Genomic DNA, 22057 nt, shown 5'->3' on the forward strand with positions numbered 1-22057 from the left:
GTGAGAAAACTATGCATAGAATGAAAAAGAAAATGTCAAATTTATAGTAAGATATTGAGAATAAGAAGAGTCAAAATAAAGGAAGATAAAAGGGTAGAGAAAGAATGATATTAAGGTAGAAAGTAGTGGGGAGATGAAGAAGCAAAAGGAAATGAGAGTTTTGGAAAATTAATAATAAAAATAATGGTTAAAAGATATTTAAATTTTTAAATAATTAAGTCACCTTAAATGAGAAAATGTTAAAAATATATATATATATATATAAGAAAAATTGAAAACAAAAATTGATGATGTGGCGGCTGATGTGGCTCAACGTGAGTGTAGCAACATTAAATGCTACGCTTCAGCTTTTAGTAATATATAGATATAGATAGATTATACAAAAACAATAAAAAGTTTCACCCCTCACACACACACACACAAGTTAGGTATTGTGTTGGCAAATCCATGACAATGTAGTTCTTGATTGAGTGGTAACATTGTAAATCAAGTTCAAGACCAAGTCTAAGATTCAGCTCAAGATAAAGGCAGTTACGGTTTTTTCTTGATTCTCTCTCAATCGACTCGTAAATAAGCCTCTTCCAATCAAGGATCGGGAAACCTAAGTCTCATCAAGCTGACAAGCCCATTAAGTCAGTTGTTAAGTGGGACTTTGTGCCGTACATGCTAAACTATGTATGTAAGAGCACATAATAGTTTATGAAAATAGAGGTTTAGACAGCTTGTGCCGTGTGCTGCAAAAGAGAAAACCTTAAACCTAATTTCATCAATATGTGAGCTCACAATTCAAACCTCATGAGGAATCTTTTTTTTTTTGGTGACACAGTGTTTTACCTATTGTACAACAGAGAAGTCACAGATGCATTTCTTGCTAAAGATTCCAGATTAGAAGAGTCCAAGTAGTTTGGAGCAGCGTGGGGTCACATATGTAAGTACCACTACCAAGGGTAGCAATCAGTTGTATAAATTTTAATTCTATTGGGTTGGTGATTACGTTTTTTCCATTAGAATTGTCCATTGGTTTTTCAGTCCGTAAACAACTTGCCTGTGTTGTTTATTTTACTGCACTTTACATTATTTGGTGATTCGTTTACCGGAGTTTGAATTAAAATCAACCTCAAATGTATGAGTTGTTTGGAATAATTACTCCTGATCAAACTAACAAATGAGCACAGTACGTCCAAAGATTAACAGAGAATGAGAAAGTATACCTTCCATTGTCTAGCTTTCTCATGCTCTATAGTGTTCGCAATCTCGGGATCAACAGCCTCCAAGGGAGAATTCAATTGCTTCGGCGACTGTATTAAAAAAAAAAAAAAAAAAAAAAAAAAAAAAAAATATATATATATATATATATATTTTTTTTTTAATGACAACTTCTGTATTCAACTATGGAAATAGCTGCAGGACTACTGATACTAAGTCAAAATGGCAATGTGTTGGACTCCTTTGAGCAAGATTTCAACGGATAGAGACAATTGGACAATCAAGGTCAGAGTACTTCGTATGTGGGATGCAATCAACACAAAGAACAATGAGTTCATAAGCCTTGATATGATTTTTATTGATGAAGAGGTAAGTATAGAACTCATATTTATGTTGTGCTGATTCAATTTATTATGCAGATTTAATTCTTTTAAAAAAAATTATTTTACCAACTCATCAATATTTATATTGTGCTGATTCAATTTATTATGCAAATTCAATTCTTTTAAAAATAATTATTTTATCAACTCATCATATAATTCAACATCCATCACTATTATATATATTCATAAGAAGAATAATGGAAGATACTGATATTTCTCATTATTCTAGGGCTCAACAATACATGCAATTGTTCGGAAAAATCAAGCACGAACTTTTAGACCACAATTGCTTGAAGGCCGTGTTTATACCATCAAGAATTTTAGGGTGGAGAATACTAAAGGCGAGTTTCGACCCGTGCACAATGATATCAGAATTTGGTTCATGACCATTACTACAATCATGGAGTCCAATGAAGATATGAACTCAATCCAAAAATACTGCTTTGAGTTTGCTGACTATGACCAAATATAGAACCAATGTTACAACTACACATATTTAATAGGTAAAAATAAATCTGCAACTATTTCACAATTCCTCTAATATAGTTGTATCCTAAATTAATGATTCAAAATAACCTAACTAGATAATTGCATATAAATAGATGTTGTTGGAAAGTTGATAGCAGTTGGAAATGTTGAAGAGCCTCAAGTTAATGGCGCACCAAGAAAATTGCGCAATCTACAATTGCTTTTGAAAGAGTAAGACAAATTTTCTGATGTGATATTGATGTCATTATATGTTTATATAGAAAAATAAATTATAAAAAAAAATTACTTATAACAAAAAAACCCTCAATGATTTTAACTATACCAGGGGAAAAGAAATTAGGCTTTCACTATGGGGAACAAGTGTCTGGCAAATTGATGAAGATGTATATAAGAACAATCCAGGACCTTTTGTCTTAATTGCAACTTCGACTATTGTGAAATCATATGGAGGTAAGTATAACTAAATAACGTTAACAACTATCAATTTTAATATTCTTAGTACACTGCTATCAAGTTAATAAGTATATTCGTTACTAATCTTAGGCCATAAATTTTACAATGAGAAATGTAATCACTAATTATAAATTTTTTATACTCCAACTTATTCATTTTCAAAACAATCTAATGATACTTTTAGAGAATTTCATTCCCATTAAAAACACGTCTTCCTTTTTCTCAATTTCAATTCAATACGATTTTGTTTATTATAATGTATTCTGCAATTTTTGTAGGCAAATTCTCTTTGTCATCAACCAGTGCAACAAAAGTATATCTAAATCTTGAGATTCCCGAGGTTGCTGAAATAATTGACAGGTGCATATTTTAAAAATTATTGATAACAAAAAAAAAAATGATAAATAACATTTTTTATGACCTCACAAAATACCATTTACATTCTTTTTTCCTTTTTAAAAATTCAATGATAGGAATGGTAAAAAACATGATCCTATACAAGAAATACCAAAAATACATGCAAAACAATTTTCAGAGGAGGCTTTTTCTTCAAACAATATGAAGACAATACCAGAGCTCAAATGCATTCAATGGGATCCTACAAAACATGTTTGTTAATCATTTCAAAGTAGACTCATCATTTACACGAAAATATAATAATACATCATTTACTTTAAAAAAATATATATATTAACTTCAAAATTCATTGCAGGATGTTAACTGCTATTGTGTTGCAACAATAAGCAACATTGATACAACAATGGGTTGGTATTATATTTCATGCGTGTTATGTGGAAAAAAGGTCAAACCACAATCAGGATCGTTTTGGTGCGCAAAATGTGAAACAAAAACAAATCTGCCCATCCCAAGGTTAGAGGCACACACATTAACTACAAAGTTTGATTTTTATTTTTAATTTTATTTTTAATTTTTTTAATATTTTTATAAACACATTCATCTCACTATAATTACTATACAATTGCCAAATACTTCAGATACAGGATTCAAATTGAAGTTTTTGATTCAACTGACAAAACAACTTTTGTCATATTTGATCGAGATGCTAAAAAAATCTTAAATAAATCTGCAAAAGATCTTGCTGAAAAACAAACCGAGGTACAACTTATTTAAATTAATAAATATATTGTAACACTATAGATTATAATATAAATTAAATTTCTTAATATGCAAATTGATATTGAAGAAGGAATCCCACGTGATCTTAAGAAAATTTTAGGAAGACAATACATTTTTCTACTTTGCTTGAATGAATTCAATCTGAAGGATGGTTTTGAAAATTACACAGTTGCTAAGATTTTTGATGCACCTTCAAATGAGAAAAAGGTATGGAACAAAATAATAATAATAATAAAGCCAGTATGCTAGATTATTTCTTTCTCTATGTTATGCTGATGTAAATAACATGCTTAAATTTAATATGAATGCAGATACCTATGCAAAATCTTAGCCACAAAAAACCTGCCAGCACAAACTTCATAAGATCCAGCCAAGAATCTTCTAGTGCCATTTCATCAATCATCAACACAAATGATGCAACAAAAGGAACAAATGATGGAACAAAAGGAGAAAATGATAAAAGCTCAGAAATTGAACAAATAAGGATAGACCAAACTTCAAACGTTGAAGATGAAGAAATAGATGATGATAACATACCCCTCAACATGCTTTACAAGCGTCGACATACTTCAAAAAACAAAGCATTCAAGAAACAAAAAAACAAAATATCACAATAAACCTCTTTATTACATCACAAAATAAATATCAATAATATGGAATGAATTACCATGCTTTTATCAACTTTTATAAAGCTCTTTATTACAACATAAAATAAATATCAATAATATGGAATGTTACCATGCTTTTATCAACTTTTGTTATACAATATTGCTCTAAAGTTGATTCTTTTTTGCTGATTACTTCAACAAAATAATTATAATGAATATGTGTTTGCAATTTATAATTGTTACTTCTTATGATAAACTCAATACTAACAAAGTTTTATAACAAATATGTTATAATATATGTACAATATTCTTCATAAAAAATTGCATTAACTATTATAACATTATCCGTGCATCGCACGGGTAACTTACTAGTTTTTATATAATTGACATATCCTATGGCAAAACGCACTGTCTTTGTTTATTATCTATCATTATTTTTCACATGGTGCGCATAACATGTTAAGTGCTTTCAAAAAAGACAAGTATGAAGCGAATCAAAACAGTCAATCCCAGTTTGTGCCATGGTTTCTTAGGACTAGTTGTTTTTAGATAGGCTAGTTTATTTGAGTATGGGTTCACTTATTGAATTTGACTTATTAATGATTGAACTTACTCTTGTACTTGAGGTTTTGTCATGGACTGACAAAGGAGGAGATTGTTAAGGTCATGTGTTTTGGTATTGTCAAACCATGCCAAATTATGTGTCATATTTGTTTATTATCTATCATTATTTTTAGGTTCATATTTTTATATAATTGACATATCCTATGACGAAACACACTTTATTTGTTTATTATTTATCATTATTTTTCACATGGTGTGCATAACATGTTAAGTGCTTTCAGAAAAGACAGGTATGAAGCCAATCAAAACAGTCAATCCTAGTTTGTACTATGGTTTCTCAGGACTAGTTGTTTTTAGATAGACTAGTTTATTTGAGTATGGGTTCATTCATTGTATTCGACTTATTAATGATTGAACTTACTCTTGTACTTGAGGTTTTTTCATAGACTGACAAAGGGGGAGATTGTTAGGGTCATGTGTGTTGGTATTGTCAAACCATTTCAAGTTATGGGTCTTTTATTGAGTTTTGATGTGTCAAACCTCTCAATAGAAGCTCAAAACTTATTGTCTCCTTGATAGAAGTCTCAACACAAGCTCAATCGATCGTGCATCATGGGTCAACAAAAATTAGCAGTTCGAAAAAGTCCATAACTTATTCGTTTGAAGCTCGAATTGAGATTCATTTGAAACGATATTTAAAGTATATTATAAGCCATCTATTAGGAGCCTTTTTAGAGAGAGAAACACTCTGTTTATGTGGCTAGGGTCTTGTAACTAAGTTTTCTCTATTTCACCAAACCAAAGAGTTTCAAAGTAGATCTGAAAATTCCATTGGTGAAGAAGCTGAAGTCATAGCAACCACCATAGACTTACTACTGTGAGGAAAACTTTTAAGAGGTTCTTGAAGTCAGTTGGAGATTTTTGAAGTCAGTTAGAGCTTTCCAATTGTGATTGTGGGTGAAGCATCCATATATTGAAGAGTTTAGAGATTTTGAAGTGGTAGAAGATTTCTACTGTAAGTTCATTTACTGAATTGTAGAGTGTAGAGATAAAGGTTTTATACTAGATCTGAAATTTTTCTTTATTTATAATGGATTGCTTTTTGAGAAGGTTTTCCCCTAAATTTTTTATTATGAAACTTGTTTATTTCATTGGTTTTTCTAGGTCATCATATCTTATCTTATTTATTATTCCGCTATGCATGATATTAACATAATATTGATGTTGTATCAAAAAATAATTCATTGGTTTTTTCACATCCTCTCTAGTGTTTGTGCTATAGTGGGTCTAATAGAAACTTTTTTTTTTTATTTTTTTTTATTTTTAGAGTTTCAACCTATGGCATCCATTGCTGATGATAATTTTTTTTATTATCAAACTAAGACACTAGTCAGTTTTTGGTGTAGGCAAGAATTGAACCCTAAATCTCTTATTTAACTATAAAATTTTTTACCAATTGAGCTAACTGGAATTCATGAATCTAATAGAAACCTTTTCAAATGAAGGTGCATAAGATGTGAAAAAGTTGGTAAAAAAAATTCAAAACCCCTGAATAACAGAAAATGAAAATGCTAACCCCATCAATTTTATAGAACCATTGTATAAAATGATGCTTCTCTAACTAGTGTCACTAAAAAACTAAAGAGTTTTCTTTTATGACAACAACTTAGGCCTTGTTTGGGTGGAAAAATATCATCACTGATCACTTAAATATCATCACTCATTACCCTATAACTCATATCCTATCACTTAAAAATCCCCAAATATCACCTAAACTCGGTTTGGCACCTAAACCCGGTTACGTTTTCAAATCCAAAAACTCAAAAATATGTGACCCACACTTTGACCTAGGCTACCAGTGCTCTCAAAACCCCTACCCACCCCCTCCTGACCCCACTTACCCCAAAACCCAACTTTACCAAACCTTCCTCCTCACTTCTCTTCTGCGCCTCAACACAAACCGTCCTCTACTAAATCCTCACCCAACTGCACTGATGCCACCGATGATGGATAGGCTTTCTTCCTCCCTCCTCGTCCCTAAAACTGAACCCATAGCCTACGTTTGTACCTCCTTCCTCCATCCTTGGCGCTGAAACCGAACCCAACATTAACCTAGACAAGGTGGGATTTATGTGAAGATGGGGTTGTGCTGAGGAAGTGAAGAAAGATGGGAGTGTAGTGATGTGGCTGTGTAGATGGGGTTGTAGTTGTGGAAGCAAATGCTCATTAGAGCCATTGGTGGGGAGTACGAAAAGGAGCTGCAGATTTGACTCTTCTCTGACTGTGAGGCCCACTAATGTGAGGGTTTTTATGAAATTGCCACTCGTTACTTTGTTTTTGTAACTCAAAAACACCTAAAACTTGTTTTTGTTTTCAGTAACTCATTACCCAATTTGGTGAGAACTGAGTGATGGAACCCCAAAACCCATCCAAACAAGCACCTTCTCCATGGGAACCACTTATTTTGGGTGATGAGTAATGGAAATAGGGTGATGAGTGATGGAAACCCACAAATCCAAACAACCCCTCATTGTCTTTTATTATGTTATCAGATGATAGGTTGACACAGAATTGAAAGAATATGTCAACAGTAAACACAACTGTCTCAACTTATGGCACGCTTCACATTGAATAAAATGTACAAACTATTTGGATTCCAAATTCTACCAATGTTTATGAATGTTTATTGTTTAGAATACAATGTAAAACAGTAAAGGTTCTCCGTTCCTGCGATTTAAATGCTTATATCAACAACATATTGTCTTATATTTTGTTATCAAACGATGGGTGGACACACTTGACGCACAATTGTGAGAATATGTAAACAATTGACACAACGGTCTCAATTTACATACTTCACATTGAATCCAGTGAACAATCAAATATAAAAGCTCAGAAATTGAACAAATAAGGATAGACCAAACTTCAAACGTTGAAGATGAAGAAATAGATGATGATAACATACCTCTCAACATGCTTTACAAGCGTCGACATACTTCAAAAAACAAAGCATTCAAGAAACAAAAAAACAAAATATCGCAATAAACCTCTTTATTACATCACAAAATAAATATCAATAATATGGAATGAATTACCATGCTTTTATCAACTTTTATAAAGCTCTTTATTACATCATAAAATAAATATCAATAATATGGAATGTTACCATGCTTTTATCAACTTTTGTTATACAATATTACTCTAAAGTTGATTCTTTTTTTGCTGATTACTTCAACAAAATAATTATAATGAATATGTGTTTGCAATTTATAATTGTTACTTCTTATGATAAACTCAATACTAACAAAGTTTTATAACAAATATGTGATAATATATGTACAATATTCTTCATAAAAAATTGCATTAACTATTATAACATTATCCGTGCATCGCACGGGCAACTTACTAGTTGCTATAATATCAAAGAGGATTGTAAATAACATAAAAATTAAATAAGCACAAAAATTTTAGGCAAAAGAATCTATTATTGATCTAGAAGCTCCTGGAAAGCCTCCTAGGCACACCATCCATTCTCTAACTTCAAACTATTTGGATGGTCGAAATGACTGCCTTCCCTTAATAAAATGTGAATATCTTTGTACTTAATAAGTTAATTTAAAAAAAAAAAAGGGAAAAAAAATGGGGATCATGAGAATGGCACATATCAGCTAAACGACAAAAATATATATTCCAGCTTTCAGGATGTTCCTTATTGGCTATTACATAGTATCTTCTAGTTTGTCCAACTCTTCCTTCATAGCATCTGCAAGCTTTGAGATTTCCTTATGTTAGTATTCTTAAAATATACAAAAAGGTGGCAGAGTTGGCCAATAGAGGTTGTGGTGAAGGACATTTTTGGTTTGACAGCTGGATGGATATCCGTGCAGAGTCTTGATCCCTAGCAATTTCTCACCCCTAAGTTCTTTATAAGCATTAGCTTGGATTACAGGAAGTGAATTCTGAGTCTTATACTCTTATCTTCTTTTTCTATTTTGGTTCCAATGTTTCAATGTACAAAAAAAGAATAGCAAGACAAAGCACTTTGTTGGTGTTTTAAAAGCAGTAGAAATCATGTGCTAGAAAGCAAGTAAACATTGAAACTAGAAGCTTTACTGCCAAAGGTATATCAATTTATTGTTCTTTTCTTACATTTGGAACTAGGCTTCTGGGTTGTCCTTATTTAGAAGTCCATAAGTACAAGATCTTTAGTAAAGGAATGACACATTGATAGGTAGTTCAAATTGAATAAACTAGAATTTTGATTCTTATGTATTTTCTTCATGTTCTTTCCATATGATATGTTTAGTTTATGTTAAAGTATGCAAAGGGGTTTTATTTGTTTGGAATTGTTAAAAGGATTTTTTTTTTCTCTCTGGTTTGGTTTGATCTGTCCATTAGAATTGATTTCATTCAGCATACACAATTCAGGCATGGATTAAGAGCAGGCTGTAGGCTATCAAGGGAAATTTATAGAGCTTAAACTACTTATAGGTGTGTTTGTCTTTATTTTTGGTCTATTTGGACTTGTAGGAACAAGGGAAGGAAAATCCTTTCCCTGTCACTAATGTGGTCATGCATAGTAAAAGTTTGATTTTTATGTGCAAGGTAGCTAACAGTAAAGAACTAAAGGAAAGCCTCGACAGTAGCAAAATAAGCTAAGTCCAGACCTTTATAGAGTCTTCCAATTGGCAACCAATCTTGTTGGAGGAGAGCAGCAAGGGTAGAAGAACGAAATGGAGGGAATTCATTCAGTTTTGATTGTAAAAATAGAGATGGGTCCATGACTGGTTGTTTGAGTTGGACTAGAGAGGCTAGACTATAGGTGGCAGATTGAGCTTATGATGGACATTCAGATGCTTAGGAACCAATTGATAGATATTTTGGGTTTGGAGAGGAGGACAGATGTCTTTTCATAGAGCCTCAATCTCTAGCAACCATTACTCCTAACTTCTTTATGAACTTTAGCTTCGATAACACACAACAGTTGAGTAATACAATAGTTGTTTATGATTCTGCTTTCTATAAAAACATGAAAAGCCAACCAAAGAAGTTTCTGTTTTGAATTTAATGGTTATTTATGTTAGAAGGCACTGTTTTAGGCCAGGTGGTTTTACTATGGGTTTTTTCCAAAAGTGTTGGAGTGTGGTAGAAGAAGATGTTATGGCTTTTTTTGTGGATTTTCATAGAACTTGCATCTTTGAAAAATCCCTTAATGGCACTTTCTTATGTCTGATTCCTAAGAAGACCAATGCTATTAACATTAAGGACTTTCGTCCTATTAGCCTTGTGGGTAGTTTGTATAAGCTGCTATCAAAAGTGTTGGCACATAGGCTTCGTTGTGTTTTGGATAAACTTATATCTAATTCTCAGAATTCTTTTGTTAGGGGGAGATAGATTCTTGATTCCATTCTCATTGCTAATGAATGTTTGGATAGTAGAATGAAGAGTGGGATTCTAGGTGTGATTATCAAGTTGGATATTGAGAAGGCTTATGATCATGTGAATTGGGATGCTTTGTTTTATCTCATGGAGAGAATGGTGAATGTTCAAAATGTGCATAAAACACCTATGAACGTTTAGATCCCCAAATTACAAATTACCAATTGAAACTTATTATCAAACAATGTATGTGCGGAACATGAAAATAAGCTACAACAGAATTGATAAACAATCTAAACCAAATAAAATCAAAACCACAAAAAAAATTAGATGGCAAAGATTAAGGGAGAGAGATGCAAACACAAGGCCAACACAACGATGCGTTATTGAAGAGGAAACCGAAGTCCTCGGCGTAAAACCTTTCCGTCGCCCTCCAAGCGGTCAATAATCCACTAAAGAATGAAGTTATGATACATGAATAACAGAAGACCCTTCAAGCCTAATCTACCTAGTGTACCTAAGCCCTCAAAACTTCTTGCTTCAACAAGGTTACGCTAAACCTTTTTCTTCTTTAGCTTACCAGATCCCGCTATAGCCCATAGCATCAACCAATATCAATTGGTCCCTTCCTAACTGCTTCCCAAGTACCAAACAGCCTCCTCATAGATATGGGTATGGTGAGAAAATGTTTTGGCTAAATGTACCTCTCAAGGATGTAACAATGGAGAGGGAGAGGGTGAGAGTAGAGGAATTTGAAGAATCAAAGGATGAAAATTGTGGATGAGTCAATCTTGTTTTTCTCTAGGGTTTCTCTTTCAAAATTCTCTCTAGAAGCTCTCTATATTTCGTGGGTATAAATGATATTTATACTGGTGTGTGTTTGAAATGTGAAAAGTTAGTTTTTCCAAACAGAGTGGTTTGGCGACTTGACGTCGCGATTGGACTGAGTCGCGAGTTCAAGCTGCAAGCTAACGGCCTGGCCAGCCTGGAACTTTTATCATGTAGTGCAACAGCTAGCGTGACTCTTTAGCTCCCCTGCATGCTTCACACGTGTGCTAGCTTTGGCGACTTGCAAGCCGTGAGCCAGTTGCGAGGCCCTGTTTCAGTGCACACTTTTGAGCTTTTCTTCACACTCTCTCACACACTACCCTTACATAATTTCCACATACAGGGTTTCTAAATGCTGAATTACAAGCAAACTTGGCACAAAATAAAGCCAACAAGATGGTTAATTAAATTCAACCTTACAATCTCCTCCTTTGGCTATTCCGTGACAAAACCCTAAAACAAAATCTAGACTTAACGTGTGAATAGGGAACAGTTGAACAAAACTCACTCACACCTAACTTTAGAATCTGTGTAGCTCTTGAACCATAAGAACAAGTATCTCCTAAAAAACAACAACACAATATGATCATTGTATGCAGAAAACTTGTAATGCATATGGAGCAAGCACAATATGATCAAACAAAATGGAATAAAGCAATAGATCAAGGCTTGACCAAAAATGAAAATCACTATAAATAGTGACCACAATGCTCATTCACACATGGAATGAACATCCGGACATGGAAGCTAATAAGCTTAAGCAAAGTATCAGTTTCGTGTCCAACACTCAACCAATGCAACAACGCAAGGAAATTGCATTAAGGATATACAATCCAACAAAGGGCATAAGAGTAATGTACTTAAAGAAAATGCATAACATTTAACAACAAGTACTGGGCTACAAAGCATGGGTACAAAAAAATACTGAAAATATCAACTTATATATATACCACAGCACCAACAACTTTAAACAGTAGCATAATGTAAATACCAGGAGTTATAAAAACTATAAGCATATAAACAAAAGAAACCAAAAGTATGTGTGTATGAATCAGTATTTCCCTTTTGAGCTCTGTTAGTTTCTAACGATTTAGGAATTTATGTATTTAGAACTCTAATGTGTAATTTTGGCAAACCATGATCAAAACAATATGTTTAGTCTTGTTTAGGCTTGCTCAAAGTTGTGTAATTCATGTAAAGTTGGAATTGAGTGGCTACAAATGCATTGGTGCATTTCGACCTACCTCGATCGATCGAAAGTTAGACTCGATTGATCGAAAGTCAGTCAGAATGTTTTTCTGCAGAATTTCCAACTCAGCCCTATCTCATTAAACATTTTGGATTTTATGTTTTTACCCTAGGTATATAAGGCAAAACCCTAGCTACGTTTCTTAGAGTTACTCTGGTTGTATTGTTGCTCATATTTTTGCTATTTGTGTGAATCTCTTGTGAGATTCTTGAGGAGGTTTCATTCACATAAACTTAGAGTTTTCAAGGTAGAGATATTATCAAAACCTTAATGACCAACTCAGTTGCTGCCATTAAAGCTTAAAGAAAAACAAGCGGGGGTGCTTGTATCTTGTGGAGAATCCAAGAAAGAAGGAGTCCGTGGATTCGGAGTTTACACGTAGTCGTGTCAGTAAGTTCTACTGGTGGGTAGCATTAGGAAGTCAAGCATGTGCGCTTGTAATTCCTTTTGTATGAATTTCGATTCTTTCATATAGTAGATTCAAGTTTACCATGAGGATAGCTCGGTCAAATCCTCCCCAGGTTTTTACCGTGTGGTTTCTTGGGTCATCATATCATTGTGTTATTTACTTTTCCGCTGCTTTATATTCTTGATATGATTAATTGATTGTGTTAACCTAGATTTGCATAATTTGACTAAGTTAATCACTTGGCTAATTAACTAGGCTAATCTGGTTGGGTTAAGGGGTCTAAAAATCGTTCAAATGGTATCAGAGCAGGTAGCTCTCTTGTTGTAGATCTTTTGATCTTTGAGCTGATCCTTGACCCCTATTGTCATGGAACATGGACACTCTTTTGTTGTTCCTCCTCACTTTGATGGGAATAACTATGCTTATTGGAAAGTAAGGATGAAAGCATTCCTGAAATCTATTAATGAAAGGGTTTGAAATTCCGTTGAGTACGGATGGGAGAAGCCCCCTACTCCTGTGAGTGAGTAGCAAACTTCTCAAAAAGAAGCAGCTGGTTTCAATAGCAAAGCTATGAATGCCATCTTTAATGCTGTTTCTATGGAGGAATTTAAGAGAATCTCAAATGTTGAGGTTGCTCACACTGCTTGGAAAATTCTCCAGACTGTGCATGAAGGCACAAAGACAGTTAAGATTAATAAATTACAACAATTAACCTCTAGATTTGAAAGCATTAGGATGTTTGATAATGAATCTTTTGATGAATTCTATGCTAAGTTGAATAATATTATTAATTCTACATTTAATCTGGGTGAAATTTATGATCAACCTAAAATTGTGAGGAAGATTCTTAGATCCTTAACTGAGGACTTTAGACCCAAAGTGACTGCCATTACTGAGATCAAGGATGTGGACTCCATCCCTGTTGATGAACTTGTAGGATCTCTTCCTTCCTATGAGTTAGACCTACCTAAAGCAAACAAATCCAAATCAATGGTTCTTAAGTCAGTTGATGATGTTGAGGTTGGTGGATTTGATGATGAGCTCTCTGTTACAGAGATTGCGTACCTTGCCAAGAACTTTAGAAACTTTCTTAGGAATAACAACAGAAAGGCGAGAGGTACAAACACTGCTGAACCTAGAAACTTTAGGAAGAATGATCCCACTAAAGTTAATAACTTTGAAAAACCTAGAGAAAAAGTTGGTTAATCTTCAAACAATTCTTTGGGTCCTCAGTGTTTTGGATGTCAAGGGTATGGTCATGTTAAATCTGAATGTCCTACATTCTTGAGGTCTAAGGGTAAAACTATGGCTGTAACCCTTAGTGATAATGAGGTTTCTGATGATGAGTCTGGATGTGACGAGGATGAAAACTTCATTGCTTTCACTGCTACTGTTGTAGTCAATGAAAGCGTGTCTGTTGAAGCGAACCCTTCTGATGGGAACTCTCTGAGGATGCAGATCTTCAAGAGGCCTATAATAAACTTTACAAAGTTACTGCAAAGGATGCCATGAATGTTGAACTTGGCCTAAAGAAAATTGAATCTCTTGAGCTTGATAAGAAGAATTTTCTTGTTAAATTATTTGATGCTAATGATCTTTTGAACCATGTGAAATCTGAGAACATACTCTTACTTGATAAAGGTAAAACTTTGGAACATGATTTATCTGTTGCTAGATCTGCTAATTCTAAACCTGATCAATTGCTGAATGTTCAAAAGGCTCCTTTTGACAAATCTGGATTAGGTTTTGTTGAAAGCATCTTTGTGTTTGCACCTAATTCCACGAATTTTGTTCCTTCATCTTCTTCTGAACCTTCCATGAGTGTGGTTGTGAGTGAAACTGTCAAACCCCTTGTAAGTGAGGTTGTCAAACCTATAGAAGTTTCACTTCCTAGGAAGATTAGGGTTGATCTGGGAGAATCTAAACCTAAAGAGTCTACTCTTTCTAAGGACAAGATGCATGGTAAACCTGCTTGGGTTTGTCATTTTTGTGGAAATTCTGGACACATTTGTCCTAACTGTTACAAGCTTCAAGTTGCTAAGAGAGCAAACAAACCAAAAGTGCCTGTGCCTCAAGCACAAGATCCTATGGTACTCATTGGTGAATTGGTAAAGGCTTTAAACCTTTATTTCAATCCTAGAGTTGGAAATTACTCAAATGTGAATAGGAACTCCAATGCTCGTGGTGCATCTAAAAGGTTTTGGATGCAAAAGACTCGATCTAATTGAGTCTTTCTGACATGGTCCTTGTGCTTCATTGCTCTATTTTTTTGTGACCATTGTTCTTTGGTTTTTTGTGTTGTTTTGTTTCTAGGATTTGCATTGCATAACATTCATGCATTTCATTCTAGGATTTATTTTTGTTTTCTTTTTAAAGGAAAAAAAAAAAGGAAGCAAATTGTGTTTGGCATTATTTTTCTTAGTTTTTGTAAACAAGGTTGGTCAATCTTTTTACACATAATATGTCTTGTGTACCTTGTTTAGCTTGGATGAGCTTCTTTTATTGCACTTTACTAGTTGAAACTTTGTAGTGCATGTTGTATGGGAAAGATGTTTATGGTGTCTATCACTTTGTCTTAATCTTGAAGTCACATGTTATTTGACTGTCAGACTTGATCCTTTTGAGAAAGGCATAAATAATCATCTCACAACTGTTCACTAGCCAATCAAGAACACTTTAGTGCATATCAGAAGATTTTGTGCTCGAGAAAGTTTAGCACATGCACATAAAAAAACATAAGGTGTAGCCTCGGTTTAATTGCTTAATGCTTAAAATTGGTGTGTACTATTAGGCTTGATACCAAATCACATAATTAAAATTGGTGTGTATATTAAGAGGCCAAGAAACTTACATGATCGCAAGATTATGATCTAGGAGATGTGGGAGTTATATGATGTAATTCTTTAGGTGATAGTCTCTTTTAAATTCTATGTGATGAATTTTGTAGATTTTGTGACTGATTGTTATTCACATATCATCTCACATGTATCTCAAGTTTTTGCTAGTTGTACACACTACACAAGTTTCTCTTTGCTAAACACTATACATGCTATTGTGTGTGTTTTTTGTCTGACCAACCAAGTTTGAAAATACCTTGAGTATTATGCAAAACAATTTTTTGCTTGAGAATTTAAAAGAAGAATGGCTGAAATTTTCTTTGAAAAACTGGGCTTAAAACTTGGGTTTTTGAAAAAGCATTTCATCTCATACTCATGCATTTTGTTTCATCAATTTTAATGCTATGAGGAGTTGTGCCCAAAATGTGGTTGTTGTTTTTCAAAACTGTGTTTTTTCTCAAAAATTTTGTGAGCCTCTGTCTGTTTTGATCGATCCATTTTATTTTTCAATCGATCGAAAATTACTTAAAATCCTTTTAGGAGTCTCGGGTTGATACAATCGATCGAACGTAATTTTCGATCAATCGAATATCGCGAATCAGGTTTTTAATACACTGTTCTTGACTTTTTCAAATAGTTTCAAAACCTTTTTCTCTCTCTCCGACTTGGCAAGCTCACTCAGCAATTTTTTGTCGTTTTCTTCCGAATCTTTTGCAAAGAATTTGTCCTCTTAAGGTCGGTAAGTCTATTTTACCCTTCATTTTCTTTTATTTTCAAGTTTCATGCATTTTTCATGCATGTTTCCTTGAGATTTTTGGACCTATTCTTTTTGGGGTTTTTCATGATTCAAGCCATATTATGTTAAATTGATCAATGGGTTTTTGTTGGGAAATGATATAAACATGGTATTGATGGTTTAATTTGGTCAATTTTGTGATTTGTGAAAAATTGAAAATTCTAGGGCTTGAAATTGATCCGAATTGGGGATTTGTTCAAATTGGGTTCAATTGACGAAATTGGCTTGTTGAATTGATGTCATTGATCATTATATTATGTTTTCTAGCTTGTGTGATGATCAATTTGTCAATTTTTTTCAAAATCTTAACAAGTGGTTTTCAATTTTGGGGTTTTTGTTAGAAAATCTGTGCTCAAGCCAATTTTGTGAAATTGAATTTAAATTGAACTTAGGCTGTGTTTGAATTGGGAGTAAATCATTTCCGGAAATGGTTTTCCACATTTTCGTGTGTTTAGCTGTTCCGGAAAATTCTATTTTCCGGAAAATCACTTCCAAATTTTCCGTTACCCGACTGAAATCATTTTCAGTACCTATTTTCACTTCAAAGTGTTTTCGGAAAAAATTGAGAGAGAGAGAGAGAGAGAGAGAGAGAGAGAGAGAGAGGAAGGAAGAAACAGAGCGACCCACGAAGAAGAAGAGAGAGCCACGAACCCAGAGCCCAGCTCCAGCGACCCACTGCCACTTGCCGTCGACCCACGACCCATCGATCTTCGACCCAGACCGAGACCGAGACCGTCGACCTAGACCGAGACCAACGACCCATCGCCTTCGACCTTTGACTGACGAACCATCGCGTTCGACCTTCGACTTCGAACCATCGCCCTCGATCTCGTCGACCTTCGACTTCGAACCATCGCCTTCGACCTCGACTTCGAACCATCGCCCTTGATCTCGTCAACGACAGTGTTGTTGTTGTTGTTGTTGCCGAAATTTTTTTGTTGTTGTTGTTGTTGTTGTTGCTGCCGAAATTTGTTGTTGTTGCCGGAATTTGTTGTTGTTGCTGTCGAAATTTGTTGTTGTTGCCGGAATTTGTTGTTGTTGTTGCCGGAAAATGTGAAAAAATGGTAGGAAAATAGCATTTTCCTAATAGAACCAAACACATGAAAATATTTTTCACAATAATTTTCATAATACAACCAAACACATGAAAATATTTTCCTTTTCCGGAAAATAGCATTTCCGAAAAATAAGTATTTTTTGGAAAATATTTTACGGGAACCAAACGGACCCTTAGTCTAACTACATTAGAACATGCATCAAGACATTGTAATTGTTCATGCATCATATAGATTTTTGTTCTATATTTTTTCTATGCTAACTTGCAGTCTGCCCTTGGTTTCTGTTTCTTTTGTGTTCTTTTGGTTCTATCTTTGTGTCTTTGACCTTTCCTTAGCATTATGCCTAGGAAGACTAGAGCTCGTAGGTCTGTTCTCCCACCTTCACCTCCTCCATCTTCTTTTGACCGTGAGAAGGTTCCTAGTGAGAAAAACCAAGAGATTTTTGAGACACTGAATCTTAGGAGAAAGATTTGGGCTGAGCGTTCTATTGTATTCGATGAGCTCGATCTTGCCATTAAGGAAAATTTTGAGCGTCGGGGCTGGTTACCTCTGTTGGATATTTCTGATCTCCTCCTCCAGCTACCCTGATTAGAGAGTTCTTTTCGAACATCTCTATCCGCATCTATAATTTCAACACTTTGGTAAAGAGTTGAATATGAGGTGTAGAGTACACCATTACTCCTACTGTAGTGGCTGATACTTTAGGGGTACCTTTGGTCCAGCACCCTGTCTACCTTTATGATGAGTATCATTTTTTGAGTGATGTCATGTCATACATCACTGGGTCTACTATCCAACGGGGTTCTGATCCTAGGATCACCACTGCTGAGCAATCTGAGTTACACTATCTCTTCTTTAGGATAGCATGTCATTCTATTTGGTCCATTTCTCATCTTCACACCATTCCTCTCGAGCGATGTGTCTTCCTCTCATGCTCTTGTCCATCCTATTTTTATTCATAGGATTTTGTTATATCTTGGTCTAGATGATTTCCATTCTTCTGAGCCCGTACATGTTATTGCTCCCATAGGTGCGTATTTCCTTAGACAGATGGCTGCTTATCTTTGAGTTGGCTCTAAACACCCTAGGTCTGAGCCTTCTGGTACCACACCTCCTTCTTCTTCTTCTACAGGTCTCACTGGTGAGGATGTTACTGATCCTGTTGGTGATGCTGCTACTACTGATGTTCCTCTACCTCCTTCGGATGACTTTGATATACGTTGTACCTTGGAGACTATCATGACCATTCAAGCGGCTTATGGTTAGATCTTGATGAGATATGTGCTCTGCGAGCTGACTTGGCACATCTTCGTTCACCCTCACCACCTTCTTTTAATGATGGCATGTGATTATCCTTTGGCATTTCGTCACGAAAAGGGGGAGTAGAGTTTTGACATACTTGTAGAGGAGTTTTTGTACTTAGGGGGAGTATTTTTTTTGTTTTGCGGAGCTAGTGGAGATATTAGATTGTATCTAGGTGCTTCACTTTGTATATCATTTTTTTTTGGGCTATTCATGATAGGGGGAGTTACATTGATTTTGATATACATGATTCTTGTTCTTATGTTCACCACTTATTGATTTATATTTATGAGTTATTCATTGATATATGTCTTTATTATGTGTTGTGTGAAATATACAAGAATGTTTTATTTTTTTGTATCTAACTTAAGGGGAGAGTTAGTTTGCATACCTGTTGCTTTACTGTTTTCTGTCACATATGCATTTATGCGTTTGTTGAGTGTTTCAGGAATATATTTGGTTAATTCAATTAAGCTGTTGTCTACACTTGCAATTGATGGATAGTAGTTAGGATTGAATTTGTGTTATGAGCTTTATTTTTGTAAAGGGCTTTTTATTTGTAAACTTTAAGCTTTTAATTTTTGTTTTGTCACGGATTGCCAAAGAGGGAGTTTGTTAGGTTCTAAAGATTTAGGAATTTATGTATTTAGAACTCTAATGTGTAATGTTGGCAAACCATGATCAAAACAATATGTTTAGTCTTGTTTAGGCTTGCTCAAAGTTGTGTAATTCATGTAAAGTTGGAATCGAGAGGCTGCAGATGCATTGGTGCATTTCGGCCTGACTTGATCAATCGAAAGTTAGACTCGATCGATCGAAAGTCGGTCAGAATACTTTTCTGCAGAATTTCCAACTTAGCTCTATCTCATTAAACATTTTGGGTTTTATGTTTTTGCCCTAGGTATATAAGGCAAAACCCTAGCCACGTTTTTGAGAGTTGCTCTGGTTGTATTGTTGCTCATATTTTTGTTGTTTGTGTGAATCTCTTATGAGATCCTTGAGGAGGTTTCCTTCACATAAACTTAGGGTTCTCAAGGTAGAGATATTATCAAAACCTTAATGATCAACTCAGTTGCTGCCATTGAAGCTTAAAGAAAAACAAGCGGGGGTGCTTGTATCTTGTGGAGAATCCAAGAAAAAAGGAGTCCGTGGATTCGAAGCTTGCATGTGGTCGTGTCAGTAAGTTCTACTGGTGAGTAGTATTAGGAAGTCGAGCGTGGGCGCTTCTAAGTCCTTTTGTATGAACTTCGATTCTTTCATATAGTGGATTCAAGTTTACCTTGAGGATAGCTAGGTCAAATCCTCCCCAGATTTTTATCGTGTGGTTTCCTAGGTTATCATATCATTATGTTATTTACTTTTCCGTTGCTTTATATTCATGATATGATGAATTGATTGTGTTAACCTAGATTTGCATAATTTGACTAAGTTAATCACTTGGCTAATTGACTAGGCTAATCTAGTTGGGTTAAGGGGTCTAAAAACCATTCAAGCTCACACAACTCCCCCTTTCAATATGCACAGTTCCCATTCTTGTGTTACTCTTCCCCTTGCTGTATGCTATCAGCCAATCTATACAAGGAGTTTGTGCTTTCCCCTTTTTTGGCACAAATAACTAAAGGCTATCTTCTAGTTTTTGTTGAATAGCATCCAACTGTGTCTTAATGGCTGTTAGGTGCATTTGAACTTGGTTGTTGGAGGAGTAGAGAGCCCGTTCAAATCCAGAAATACGCTGGTACTGATCCTCAAACAAAGTGCTCAACTTATCAGTATGAGTGCTAGTCGTCTGTAACACAAGTGTTTGAGGAGATGCAAATTCAAGATGCACAGGCTTAGTCTGAGTGGCTGAGCGAAGACCAGAAGAGGTAGCATGAGGGAAAGTTTCACTCTTATGTGCTTTAGAAGAGTGACTCTTACTTGCTTGAAGTGATATCGTGGATATTGGTCGATGATGTGGCAGTATTTTTCCATCTATTGGGGGATGTACACCTTCAAGGACCATGATCTTCATGATAAGACTACAGAAAGGAAGGCATGTTCTTGCTGCTGTTCGAGTTGCTGTTCTCCCTATTAACTGGAAGATGTAAGCAGAGATGTCAATTTGAACTTCGGTGATGTAGATCACATAGAAATTGTGCTCTTCCAAGATTGATGAAGGCAGTGTTTGAGAGTGGATAAAGATTGGAGAACATGATCAATTTGAGAGTTGTCAGATCAAGTGCAAATGTTGTTGTTCTAATGGAGGTGCCTTTGGATGAAACCTCATGATTTGGCCTAAGAATTTGAAGAATATCTTGTACTTTAGGAAGTCTATCATCATATGGAGTGAGATCTGCATTTGCTGATCTATTGATTCGAAGAACCTTTGCAATGTAGTCTGGATTGATGCTAAACTCCTTTCCTCTTACCCTGCAACTCAACTCCAGTGTATCTAGCATTTGAATAGAACTCCTTAACCAATTCCTCAATTAGGTCCTCGAAGTTCTTGAAAAGGTTAGCCCAATCTTTTGCTTCAAAGATCCTAGGAATAAATGTTGTTCCCAAGGTATCAAATTTCACAACCTTTTCCACTAGAGCAAGAGCATCTCTAAAAATGTTTGAGAAGGTCTGTGAATTGAGCAGAGTCCTGAATTTTTCGACGTTTGAAACTTGAGACGAACTTCGAGTCCGTTTTGAAATAGGGGATGATGGAACATTAGTTACAGGCTCTTTTACTCGAGAGGAACGACGAGACATCTACAAAATAGCAGTCACACAACAGAGAACCAAGTGCAAAACCACAAGACACAAACATCAACTTGATTAGATCCAAGTTAGTTAATGAAATAAGTGCACATTGAAATATAGAATGAGATATCACTCAAATGTGGTAAATGGATCAAGAATGTAGCATTTTAGCATAAGTAACACAGGTGTGTGTGGTGTGCAGGCATATCTAAGCACACTGTAGTCTATGAGCACCCCAGAAACACAAGTAACTGTCTGTGAGACAAATTACTACAACATGAAATGCACCACACAGCACAGGTCAGAACAAAAAACATGCTTAAAACGGTGACACAAACAAGGAAACAAGTATATCAAGCAACATTTAAACAAACCCCACAAAAATTCAATCAAGCAAACTCAACAAAACTAACCAAACCCATGTTCGAGCAACATATAGCTCAAATTTCTATAATAACTCAAAATCAAGAAAACCAAGGCAATAAATATGAAATGTGTAGAGAAAATAAGAAAACCCATACCTTTTTCTTAAATATTGAAGTAGAAATAATGAACAACAATGGTGGTTTTTGTGAGAAACACGGTGGATTTGAGAAAGGGATAAACAGGGAAGACAATGAATAGTCACAAAA

General features: G+C 34.9%; 1 long non-coding RNA gene across 1 annotated transcript; it reads left to right on the top strand.

Moving 5' to 3' along the window:
• The first annotated feature begins 1377 nt into the window (after window positions 1–1377).
• LOC111995772 (uncharacterized) lies at window positions 1378–2523 on the top strand. The gene is made up of 4 exons (XR_010629602.1): window positions 1378–1575; window positions 1819–2092; window positions 2192–2288; window positions 2404–2523. It is a non-coding gene; the product is annotated as an uncharacterized LOC111995772 (long non-coding RNA).
• Window positions 2524–22057: the final 19534 nt, after the last annotated feature.

Source organism: Quercus suber, unplaced genomic scaffold, assembly GCF_002906115.3.
Source record: "Quercus suber isolate HL8 unplaced genomic scaffold, Cork oak 2.0 scaffold_103, whole genome shotgun sequence".
Taxonomy (NCBI): Eukaryota; Viridiplantae; Streptophyta; class Magnoliopsida; order Fagales; family Fagaceae; genus Quercus; species Quercus suber.